We start from the raw sequence: 12,581 nt of genomic DNA on the forward strand, positions 1-12,581 counted from the left end.
ATAAATATGTTACTGATTAAAATAAAAGTAAAAAATATAACGATAAAGAAAGTATAAAATTATACTATAAAATTATAGAATAGAATTAATAAATTTTTTATAATTATTACACACACGGAATTATGTGAAATAGTGTAGCTGAAATCTGACTCATAATACGCTTCTGTTTTTAAATGAGCGACATATTTAATTCAATCTTGATAGAGATTGCAGATACGATAACACATGTAAGTATATGCTCATCGTCGCGATGTTGGCATGGCAATAAATAAAACGATAAATTTTCCTTTTTTATAGATTGATGCATAAAAGCAGCAAAAAATTGATGTTTGTTCAACAAATTAATTGCTTATAAGCAGCCGTGATTTATATTGCATAAAATTATATCATATCTTGTGAGAGCTTATTCATTTTACACTATTTATGACTAGGAATTTCTTCAATCCTGGATGAAATTATATCTGAAATAAGCGACTAAACGACTATGGCAGACAATTTGAACCCATTAATATTGTGACCTCCGTTTCTCTCTGGTTATCACCGGCCGTTGGAACCGCAGACCACACAGGATACACTATAAACCACACCTAATTTCAATTTCATTTCAATTGAATCGTACCGTGACGTGCAATGTGTCAAAAAGTTAACGGTAGTCTGCGGCAGAAACTCGCAACAATGGAAATTCAATGTAATAACTCATCTTGTATAGAAAGATTTCAAATAGCCCGTGTGGCCACACGATCTTCAGGAAGTATATAATATTTTTATAAAAAAATTATAACGTAGAATTATTATAACACAGTATTATTATTAATCTAACGCTGATTAGCCATTCGTACGTAAAGAAAATAAGAGTTTATTCGTAAAAAATGTACGAAAGAATATTTTATCCGCGTATTTTATAATTTTTTACTAAACTTTATGCGTCTTCCTTTGAATCGACTGGGTATAGAAACACGATAAAATGCAAATTACAATAGATACTATGCTATTCATAACGACCTACATATTGTCTTGTCTTTCTTGAGTCATATGTGACATTTGTCACCTACGAAATATCCATGGAAACGAATATATAATAATACGGTACTTTGCGCTGCTATCGATATAATAAAAATCGATACCCGAATATCGAAACGATATCGAATATTGAAGTGATACATTTGAATTCGATATACAATGAACTTTATACATAGCGTGGGGACAGATGCCGAAACAAATGTGCGCGATTTCTAATCCAGCTTAAAAGAATAAACAGGATTGGAAGGAGAACGAGAGATTCGCGGCTTCGGATCGACGGAGAAGACGAGAAGGACGCGATCCTGACCACTGCACCCGCGGTGGGTTACTCCCGATCGTAAAATAACCGAGGCGCAGAAACCCGACGAAACGTGCAATTGAAGTGTCGAGCCGAGCGTGATTACCGTCATCAGCGAAGTTCAAATACCGGTGTAAACGCTTCGCACTTTCGAGTCGCTCGGATATGCGATTGTACGAGAGATCGTGAGCGCGGCTCCGTACTTTGATCGGTAGACCTATATTACGGTGAGTCGCGGCGATTCCGTGAGCTGCAGGACGAGAAATTGAAATCGTTTCGAGTTGCAAAAGTTGGTGTCGTAAAAATCATACCTCGATGCACGATTTCGTTGTACCACTCATCCGCGAAAGTTTATTTCACGATATTAATACGTAATAATCGCATCATTCGCATCAGTTTATCTATCGTCATTAAAAAATGTAATTTTCTACCATTTAGATTTTTTTCTACCTCGAGTCACATTTTCCGGGCATATTCTACACAGATAACTTGTAATTAAGCTGTACTAGCAATTTTACATCTAAATGTTTCTCAGATTGCGCACAGAGTACCTAACTTTTAAATTGACAACAGGATTCCAGGATATATAATCATTTAAAACGATTAAAATATAATGTGTCTTAAGAGCTTAATTTTTTACATTATTATTTTCATTAATACAATAGATCTCGCTCTTCCATATATGTCCAATACAATTATATACATTGCAGCGTAACAGATAACTCTAGGTGGAAATAACATTGCAAGAATTTATTAAGAATTATAATTATAAGAATTATAACTTAAGAAGAGAGTAAGATAAATACACTAAATAATATAAAATATTTTGATATAATATATGTGTTTGTACTTTGAGCAAAAATAAAAAAAAAAATCATATCTCGTATAATAAATTACCTTATGGTTACGCTATGCTGACGCTGGAAGACGCCAATTGGTGTCACGTGGCCAACAATTTCCTCTTACGCCTTCATTTTTAACGGCAACATGATATCTATAGTTCGATATGAATATCTTTCGCAGGTACAGGGTGCAGTGTGTAATGGGAGCTGTTTTGCCCGCACCTATCGCCATAAAATTGCACACTTAGTCGCACAACTTAATTCTCCATTTACTTTGGTGTAATAGCTATGATAGCAGACGAAAGCGATAAGCTCGTCGTTACTTTGTTACACAAACGAGTTATGCGCGACATGTAATTAATCATTTAACCACTATGTTTTTTTTTTTCAATAATAAAAATAAGTTTCGCATATAAACGCGTTCACATCGAGCTCGCACTCTTATAAAATAATTTTTAATCCATATTTTAAAGTGTAATTAAGTAAAATATAATTATGTTAATTTTTTTACGTTAACTTTATTTCGAAAATTTAAGAAACAAAATATAAGATAAGAGAAGGGATTGATATATATTAGGTATTCGCAAATCTTCTGGAATTTTATGGTGTCAATATAAATGAATATTATACTACATATTTAATACTAATTTTTTTTTAAATACCAAATACTTGAATACTAAATACTTAACGATACTATCTACGCCATCTTGTGCTGCATCATACAGACTGCAATCGCATTCGCAAGATGTGGCGGCCTCTGCAAGAATGAGATGGAAGCACATATTGTTCCGCTTCCAAGAGAAATATTGACCCATTCTAAAACCAGCAACTTGACATACACTTACTTATATTTACCACTTATTTTATTACATAAATTTTAGAATCAAATATGCATAAATTATTTTTTTCTACACATAAACTTATTATATATTTACTATTTACTATTAAGTAATATAATTTTTAAATTCTTTATCGCGATAAAAATTTATTCGTGTGAGAATAATGTTATATCTTGATTATAATTTAAAAAAAATTAACTTTCTGATAGATATCTTACACATTTTTAATGTAATTAAGAATCATCGCGAGAATATCAAAAGCACTTTGCATTTCCTAAAGTGGCCTCGTTAACTGATCATTCTCTAATACTCAAGATGAAGTGTCGCGAAAAATAATAGTTTCGAACGATAAATCATAGATACTCGAGCTCTTCGAGCCGCGAAATCTTTTTATCGCCGAGCGCCTCTTCTTCACAACAATTTAACTCCGTCGAGTGCCGCGATCAATTTGCATGATCTATGATCCCGAACGCGATCGTACTCGGCTCTCAATTATTCACCTAAGCCGTTCGCGACGACGTTCCCCTTCTCGCCAGGCGTCGACGTCTCTCAAGACGATTCGCACGGAGCACGCAATTAGCGTCCGCAAGCTGCTTAATAATATAACGGTCAATTTGCCGCGATTAGTCGGCGTAATGATAGCTCCCTCGGATAATTTATTGTTAATTATTCCTGGCCGCGGCGCGCTCTCGCATACATATGTGTCAGTCAGGCGCCGACAACTAAATTGACAACTAATTGAAATATTGCTCGCGCCCGTAATCAGCGGAAAAATTATCTCATAATGTTAGAGCTCGCGCGAGTACTTAAACTCCCCCTTCCTCCCTGTGTCTTTTCCTACCCCAACCCTTCCTCAATCGCTGCCGATTCATAGAATGAATAGATTCTTCTCGCGGATGCCCGATATTACACGGTAATAATTAGATTATCGGGCCGATCATCACGCCGGCAAATTTGTTAATTGTTGTAAAATTTAGCGTCCGGCTAATGGAAAGATTAAGGCTCTTTAATCTCAACTCAATTATAGATTCTCGATCTTGCGCGATCCCTCGAGTCTGCGGGCTTCGTGTAATGAACCTTAATAACCAGAACAGAGCTTTAAATCGAGTACTTATTATTAAAAATAGTGGAAATTCGAAATGTGGTATTTATCAAAATATTGCCAGTTTCCTTTTATCAGTTAAAAAAAAATTAGAATCATAAATAAATTAGAATCATTTTGAGCAGCATACATACATGTTTTAAGAATCTAATTTACATAATACATAATCTACTTAAATAACGAATATATTTCGGCGGATTTAATAAACAAAAATAATTATGTAAATTAGATCTATCAAATCGAAAATATTTTTTACATTTTGATTTTTATGGGATTCATTCCTTTCAGCTGTAAATTTTTTCCAGCTATTTCTTAACTCTCGTCGCGAAATCCCGTCTATTCGAGTCACAAAAGTCGCCAATAATCCAGAGTTTTGCCATCCTTCTTTTACGAAGGCCATGCAGAAAGTTGGCGTCGGAGCTGGCATTACACAAGGTGCGCATAAAGTCTCATGAATTATCGCGTGGCTCGGCGCACTCGGCGAACGCGCCGGATTTACGTGTTCGTAGAAGCAATGCTTCTGGTATGGCCGCGGGATGGCTAGAGCTGCTGATGTAGCCTATACTTACCATCACTGAGATGATCTAGCCTTAGCCTAATCCCCACCATAATCCAAACGGCGAAGGAGAAGCCGCAAACTCTTGTGTCGGGACTCGCCGAGGCTCACCTTCCTATTCACTCGGCGAAATGTGTTTTGTCTTCAATTTGATATACCGTTCCTCTGGCTTGACTCTCGAACATACTTTCGACGCAAGTGACGACTTAGCATAGCTTGTTAGACGAAGACTTTAGACAACTCTGTTAATGTTTACAACACACTTGTATTCGTTTATAATAGCATTTAGAAGAGTTTAAAAAATTAATTTTCCTAGTTGATGAAAAAAAAATATTCTTATTCACTTCTTTTAATAGTATTTTGCTTCCTGTGTGGTCAGAAATTAACATATCTAGAATAATATGCTTTTAGAATGTTAAAACATATATAATTCTGTATTATAAGTATTTATATTTTTATTTATATGAGACATAAAGCAATATTAGCATTATTATAATTATTATCAATCAGTATTTTTTTTCAAGTCATTAACGACTCGAACGATTAAACATAGCTTCCAAATCATCATTTCAATAATTAGTATAACAATTGGTCACGCGAAACAATGCAATTCTTTGCTTTTTTGAAGTAGGCGGGATTATATTTTATTTCGTCCTAAGATTCACGGACACCCTATACAAACTTGATAATGATCTGGGCCTGTCGGTGTTGTGGTATTCCATGGGTAAAGACGCCTCGACCAATGGGATTGGAACGTGGGTGATTGCGATGGTGTGAGTCTTCTCCGTCGGTCGTGGGTTTGCGTGGGTTGCACGGCTTGCAGGATGCTGCATCTTTCAAAATGGTGGTTCTCCGAGACCGTATCTCTCGTAACCATGCTTTCGTACCGCGTGCACGCCATTTCACGAAATCGCAACAATACCGTGAGTGCTAAACACACGTGCACCACGTTACAACTTTTTTTTTCTTCTCTTTTTTTTACCTGTGTATCGCTTTCCGAGTATCAAGATACTCACGCTAGAAAATGATTTCCACAAAGAAATTTCCTCTTGCCATTCGCGCTTAATCGATAGACTTGCTCACCGATGCCGCAGAAACGTTGCGATACAAAGTGGAAAAATTACTAGCGAGGTGTAAAAAGAAATAATAGAAGCGATATTATTTTCCGGGAATATAGTTAACGTGGTGTGACGACCTTATCGATTACTGATCGTATGATTAGATGCGAGTGAAAATTGCAACTGTAAAACAGGACGCTTGGAAAGTTTCTAATATTGTGCGAGTTTTACATGGCTTACATACACAGTCATGATTATGAAATGCCGCTACATTTGTCAAATTAATATGGGACAAAAAATTAATAAATGATGCTAATAAGCATAAGACTAATTAATTAGATGTTTCAGCATAAACGAGCAATTTAATATAATTTTATACACATACATTTATTAATATAATTACTATAAAATTACAGAATCTTAAGATGCCAGCGTATAACGTTTAATTAAATCTTGTTAGAATGTATATCGATGATAAATGTATCGATAATAAATCGATGATAAATGTAAAGTCGGACGCACATTTGAATCTTAATTAAAAGTTCATCTTGTTGCTTTTATGTACAAACCGGATATTTAAGAAAATAATTGGAATAGTAATATATAAGAGTCCACTATATTAACAAGGTGTCGAAAAGTATCTAATTTTACGCAAAATAATTGATCACCGCGACGTGATCGTTGCTCGAGAATGATCGTCGAACGATGATATGCCGGACGATAAAAATTTCGAGAAGGAGCGCGTTTAAGGGCTGGGTAATTAAACGAGATCATCCGTGACTGGCGTTCCTGCGTGACCACCCCGCAGCAAAATATTTCGCTCAGTCTCGAACAGGTTTCCGAGAATTTTTCTTGAATTTTAATTGCGACTTATACGTATCGCGGACAGGCACGGGGGGATAGGGCTCGTATAGATACGCTCGCTATCGAGTGCGATCGTGATGTAATATGTACGCCGTGTGTAATGGGTGTGTCGAGATTAAACCGGACCGCCGGCGCCATTCCGGGTTCGCGTTCTAAAAAATCATTTTTTTTCCCGCTGACGCACGTATCTCCGCTATTTTCTTGTAACACGCGAGAATATGGTGAAATGTGCAAAAGTTTTATGCGCAAATAAACGAGCATGCGCACATTCTTAAGATGTTAAAAGATTGCATCCGCAAAAATGCATTTTAAATGCATCAGAAAAAGAAAAGAAACAGTGTGTCTTTGAAAATAATTAATGATTATCAGGAATAAAATTACAATTCGTGGGATAATTTTATCACATTGGATAATCTTAAATCATTTTGTAATGCAATATTTTTCTATTTTTGTAGATGTAATTTTATTAGCATCTGCTTCATCTGAGTGAGTACATTAATGTCTATTATAATCACGTATTGCATACACTTGGAGCGCATAATGATATATGTTTTTCAAGTGCACAGCATTGCACAATTAATAGTCATGTTCTATTTTCGTTTCCTTTGTGGCGGAAACGACGAACGTACTAATCTCAAGTTTGATTAATAGCCGAGCATTTGATCTTACAGAGAAATTTGCATATTATCCGATTAATTATGTAATCATTACCATCGGGATAAGCTCCTACAAGGATGTTCTTTCAGCCATGATCATCTCAGCAAGACTTGTGTACATATCCTTGTAGTTTACTCGCTACGCGAGGGACACAAATCTGAAAATAAATATAATTAATCGCGGATGATTTTTTTTATGACTCGTGATTTATTGTGTCATTCTCAGCAGAAAACAAATTTGATAAGCCACGTCAACGTTGTGTCATTCAATGTAGCGTGTTTCTAATTTAATCACGAGTCACAGGTTGTTTATTTTATCCGATTATTTTTAGCGGAATTATTACATGGAATTCGGGTAAAGTCGACATCGATAAACCGCGCGTCTCACGTTTCCGACATTTGTAAAAATGGCAACTTTGCATGATGATTGATAAAAATACAACCGCTTCCTTTGCGCTCGCTAGATTACAATCGACCGAGGTAGTCGTGACTAGCGGCACTATCATTCGAGCTTCCCGCGGAAGCCAACTAATATCACGACATTTTCGCGAGCAAGGTCTCATTGGTATTGGTGCCGTCAAAGTCATCACAGATTTGCAAATTTGTCTCGTCTCATTCTAAATTTAAATTTAACAAAACTCTATGAAAGTGTTATGTGTTATCACTCTACTATGTTATAATAAATATTATGCATACTTGTCATTATTCAGACGTTATCGCGTTTCACGAAAGTTACAACTTCATCGAATTTACATTTTATGGCTGGCATTAATATACTTCCTTGTCGTGATAAATTGGATAAGCGCTGATATAAATAAATTAAATAGCTACTTTAATCTATGCTTTTTTTATAACGCCATTGCTTTCAGAAATTAAGAAATAGGCAGATTAAATTTAATAAAGCTAATTAAATATTATGAATCTTATTAGCAAATTTTAATTTAATTTCCTCGCAAATATATATTTCTTGAATTATTCTTTTTTTCACAGCGCAAATTCTTTTTACGAAACTGGCGGTTTAGAGTCGATTATACCAATGCAAATTTTAACATGTAGTTTCTTTCATGTGTTACCGCGATTAGGATCGAGCGAAGTGATCGTGACTAATAGCACTATCGCTGAAACGCCCTGTAGAACACCACTAATACTTCTAGGTTCTCAGGCAAGGTCTTCTCCACGTCGGTTCCTTGGAAACAATTACGCCTCGTAGGTTATAATAACGAACCATTCCTCTAGAATCGTACATACATATGTGTACGTGTATATGTCGTATGCACAAACATATATACGGCATAGATGAACTGCGTTTGATCGCGAGTGTGCGAGCATCAAGTGCGTACTACGAAGACGGATGGCCTCGTAAATCTATTGGCAACGTGTTCTCTCATTTTCGCATTTTCTATTTGCTTCTTTTCTAACGACTGGGTCTCCTAAAAGCCCATTCGTCTCGAGATTTATCGCCTGATTCTAAAATGCCGACGGCAACTAAAATGCTCCGGAAAACCATCATTGTTGCTCAATATTGTCTTAGCAATCACGCAAAACGATAGAAGAAACTTATTTTTATTTCATGGTAAAATAAAAAGTAATCTGCATTTTTTATACCTTGCGAATATGATAGCAATAAGATATACTTAAAATGGACGAAACGCGCAGATAATCGAGATTTTTAATCTTGAGTAGCAATAATTGTTGCAAACATCCTAAGATTGATATTATAAATTTTAGCAATATTACCAAGGCGTTCCTTGGAAACAATGGGCAATTATCATGGAGCTATATAACAATAGTGTTACTTTCTTTACATCAATAATCATTGGAGTTTCTATTGCAAACCGTTTGCGTAATACCATCTAAGAAGAATTGCAATTGCAAAAGTTCGTGACATTTATCAAACAAATGAATATAATACATACCTATGAATATGATACCTCTCTATCGTCTCACTAAGCATAGAGGCGGTGAAACAAAGCGGCTAATTGGCGTAAAGTTAAAAAATTATGCGAGCCTTTTGGCATTCGGTGTCAATTCGCGTTGTATGCTACAAGCTGGAACTGTCACATAATGTTATTTACTATCGCGCGTGTGTGTCACAGTGCGCGGTTCTCTCAATAATTATTGGATGCAATAACGCACACAGGCCGCTCCGAATGTATTATTCGTGACATTTAGTCGACCGTTTTTTCGTGCAGGTTTCAGCGCGATGTATAATTTGCCTTGTATCATTTTTACGTTTGACGTTTCTCTACTTATGCTTCAACAAACGGATCATTGCATTGTCCAATGACGATATATTATTGGCGTAATGGCACGGACCAGCTGTCAAAAAACTCGCATCTCCTACCCCTTCGAGAATGACGAAATTGATAGAATTGCGTCCTTCTGATGGCATACCTGTCATATGTCATGTGCGAGGCCTGCATTGCATGGCGATAATTTTCGAAAAATTATGGTAGCTTCTTTCCCTCATTCTCTTTGCCATCCTGAAAAGTAATCAGGCAAATGTCATCAACGTGTTTTGTGAGGAAAAAAGAGATAGATATATTTAAAATTTTTAACCCGTAAATTTTTAGTAGCCGTATTTTATATCAATAATATTTTTAATATTAAAAGCGTAAAATATATTATGAATTATTTATCATATATTATACTCATTTTACTCATTGTATAGCGTTTTATTAATTTAATCTTAAGCAAGAAGACATCTTTTTTGATGTGAAAGATAACTATCTATCTTTAATCAAATCGATCGGCTCTTTCGCTCAACGTTTTATAGCAAAGGAATTTCAGTCTCTTCTGTTTCGTTCCCTTTTCCACGACCTAGACGCATTCTTGTCCGTCGCATTTCGACCCCCATATTTTCGCAAACACGCACTCCCGCAGAATTCTCGCGTCGATGCTGTCGACGGTGGAGAGATAAATCCTCCCTCTCGCTTCTCAGCTCGCTTTCTCAAGCTGACACTCGCGAATTAACAGATCGCACAGTGGTAATTAAACTCTCCTCTCCCCTCTCGAGAATTCGAACGCTCCATGCCAGGACGGTTCCCATGGTTGCGCTATGGTGTCCACGTCCGGGAAGAACGGCGGGCGAGTAATAAAAGAACACAAGCAGGATGCTCGCGAGGGGATGAGGCACGAGTATCATCGACAACCCCGGTGCACACGAGGAGGATCTTCTAGTTGTGGCGGGGTCGTGAGACCATCGAAAAAAGAAAAGAAGAAGGAGCCGCGAGAGAGAAAGAAACGACGGCGGACCCGGCGTGGATGCTGCGTTGGTTCGCAGAGGGCAATATTTACGAGAGGGGTTGGGTTCTACGAGTTTCTCAGCCACGGAACGTAATTGCACTGGCTGGGGTACTCTGATTTATTGGGTTATTACCGATCTCGGTGCAAAAAGAGCGCGTGGTGTATGGGCTTTCTCGCCCGCGCGGGTCCTTCGCGATCTCTTTCGAACAAAATGGCTGGGAAGAATGCGCTGAATACGCAAGTTTAGAAATTTAATAAAAAAGTCTGCTTGAAAATCTATAAGAGTTTTAACACGAAGAAGTTACAATGTTTGTAAAATGTCAGAGATATATAATTATGCATTAGTTTCATGTTATCAAAAAGTAAAGATGTCGCGAGAACTAAATCATTCATATCTCGATATATGTTAATCAGAAACATAATCATATAGAGAGAACACGAATTGACATTATTTGCTTATATATCTGTAGCCTGATGACAGTTGAGTGATCAAAATTGCAGGGCTATTAAACCACATTATCTTCGAATAATACCGTATCATTTAACTCCTAATAATGCTTCATCTTCCTTGATCGTGCTCTATGTATGCTTTATACTTAGTTACTATTTAGTGTCGATTTCTAACTAATCAATTTGTCAAATATAAAAGTGACTGTTGAACGACAATAAAATCTCCCGACAAGTTTGTACGTTATGTTAATATGCAAATTATACTATACATGTATCCTTCCAAGAAAAATAATTGTACAGCTACTAGTAAGGCTAGTTTCTTTCCTTTCGATTCTTGCAATGATCTATATCTTGCGTCGATTTTTGCACAATAATTATTGGTTACAAAATATCTATCTTTGTATCGGTACCAGCTTGCATCCATATGAAACATCACGAAAGGATCTGGATCGACGTATAAAAAAATGGAGCGAAGTGCGGCGTTGAGTCTGCCTAACATCAAATCTCGCATTGCGGCGCGTACGCCTTCGCTTTTACACGTGGCAAATAAAACCAAGAGTCAGTCGACATCGAAATTATACGTATAGATGGCATTGATGTATGGCTGAGCGGGTTTTGATAGACCCGACGGAGCCTTGCGGCCGAGTTATAATCGCGCCGCATCGCATCGTTTTCTCGCCAAGCCAGAATCCTCTATTTTGAACCGCGCCGTAACGTTAATGTCTGCTATTCGTACCGCAAGATTCAGCAAGATCATTGGATTTCCACCCCCGCTCTCCCATTTAGATTATAATTATTTATTACTAGAATTTTTTTTAATCATATATTCTGGTATTTTGAATTTAGTTATTGTGCGTTATAAAATATTCGTTTTTCTAGTGTAATAATATATCAATAATTAATTCAACATAATCGAGACATAGTATTTAAATTTTGGCTTATTTATTACTTTTTCAACTGTTTAAGAAATGTGCATCATATCGATGATATAAACAATATTTAATTTTGCAGTAATGTATCAGTATTTGATAGACATAATATTGCAACGTTTATCACACAGTTTATTAAAATGCCAGAGTCACGTCTTGCGTGCCGCAAAACGGTAGCCGTAAATATTTAATTAATTAAACTCGACTTGATTATTTCCCTGGGATTATCAGCGGACAAAAATTGTCAGTCGATTTATTAACAGACATTGTCATAGATTTCCGCTTAATCACCGAAAAAACATTCACGACCTGCACACATGTAAATATGTACTCTCTAATTCATGTCCCTTAGCTTTACTAACTTAGGTAGTTGCATATGCTGATGTACGTAAATCAGTCTTGAATATTTTAATCCGTTGCGTGATATAAGAAATGAATTTCGAGGCGTCGCTGATTCGTGAATTCCGATACAAAGTTGCTTTTTGCCTGCGTGCCTAGCACGGTCGCGAGTCGGGAATGGGTAGAAGCACAACCTCGGCCTCGGGATATAAATCTTCCGCCGACAGATGTACCGCCCTCGACGTTCTGCATCGACCAACCAACCGACCAGAATTTCTGAGAGTAACGCCCTGAAAAACCAGACTCACCTTGGATACCCATTGCATTTGCATGTCATTTCGAAAGCAACTGCACCCCGCGACCAAGAGCAGGCAAGAAATGC

The 12,581-nt window shown here is 36.7% G+C and overlaps 1 long non-coding RNA gene across 3 annotated transcripts in view; it reads right to left on the minus strand.

Annotated features, from left to right (window-relative positions):
- Nucleotides 1–7,058: 7,058 nt before the first annotated feature.
- Nucleotides 7,059–12,581, minus strand: part of LOC145971152 (uncharacterized) — a 33,581-nt gene continuing 28,058 nt past the window's right edge. For all 3 annotated transcript variants that reach the window (XR_014438781.1, XR_014438782.1, XR_014438783.1), the window contains exons 5-6: nt 9,630–9,718; nt 7,059–7,393 (exon numbers count right to left, since the gene is read on the minus strand). This is a non-coding gene — a long non-coding RNA (uncharacterized LOC145971152). The remainder of the gene's footprint in view (nt 7,394–9,629; nt 9,719–12,581) is intronic.

This window comes from Camponotus vicinus, unplaced genomic scaffold (assembly GCF_025532165.1).
Source record: "Camponotus vicinus isolate PSW18456_S1 unplaced genomic scaffold, iyCamVici1.0 SCAF_4, whole genome shotgun sequence".
NCBI lineage: Eukaryota > Metazoa > Arthropoda > Insecta > Hymenoptera > Formicidae > Camponotus > Camponotus vicinus.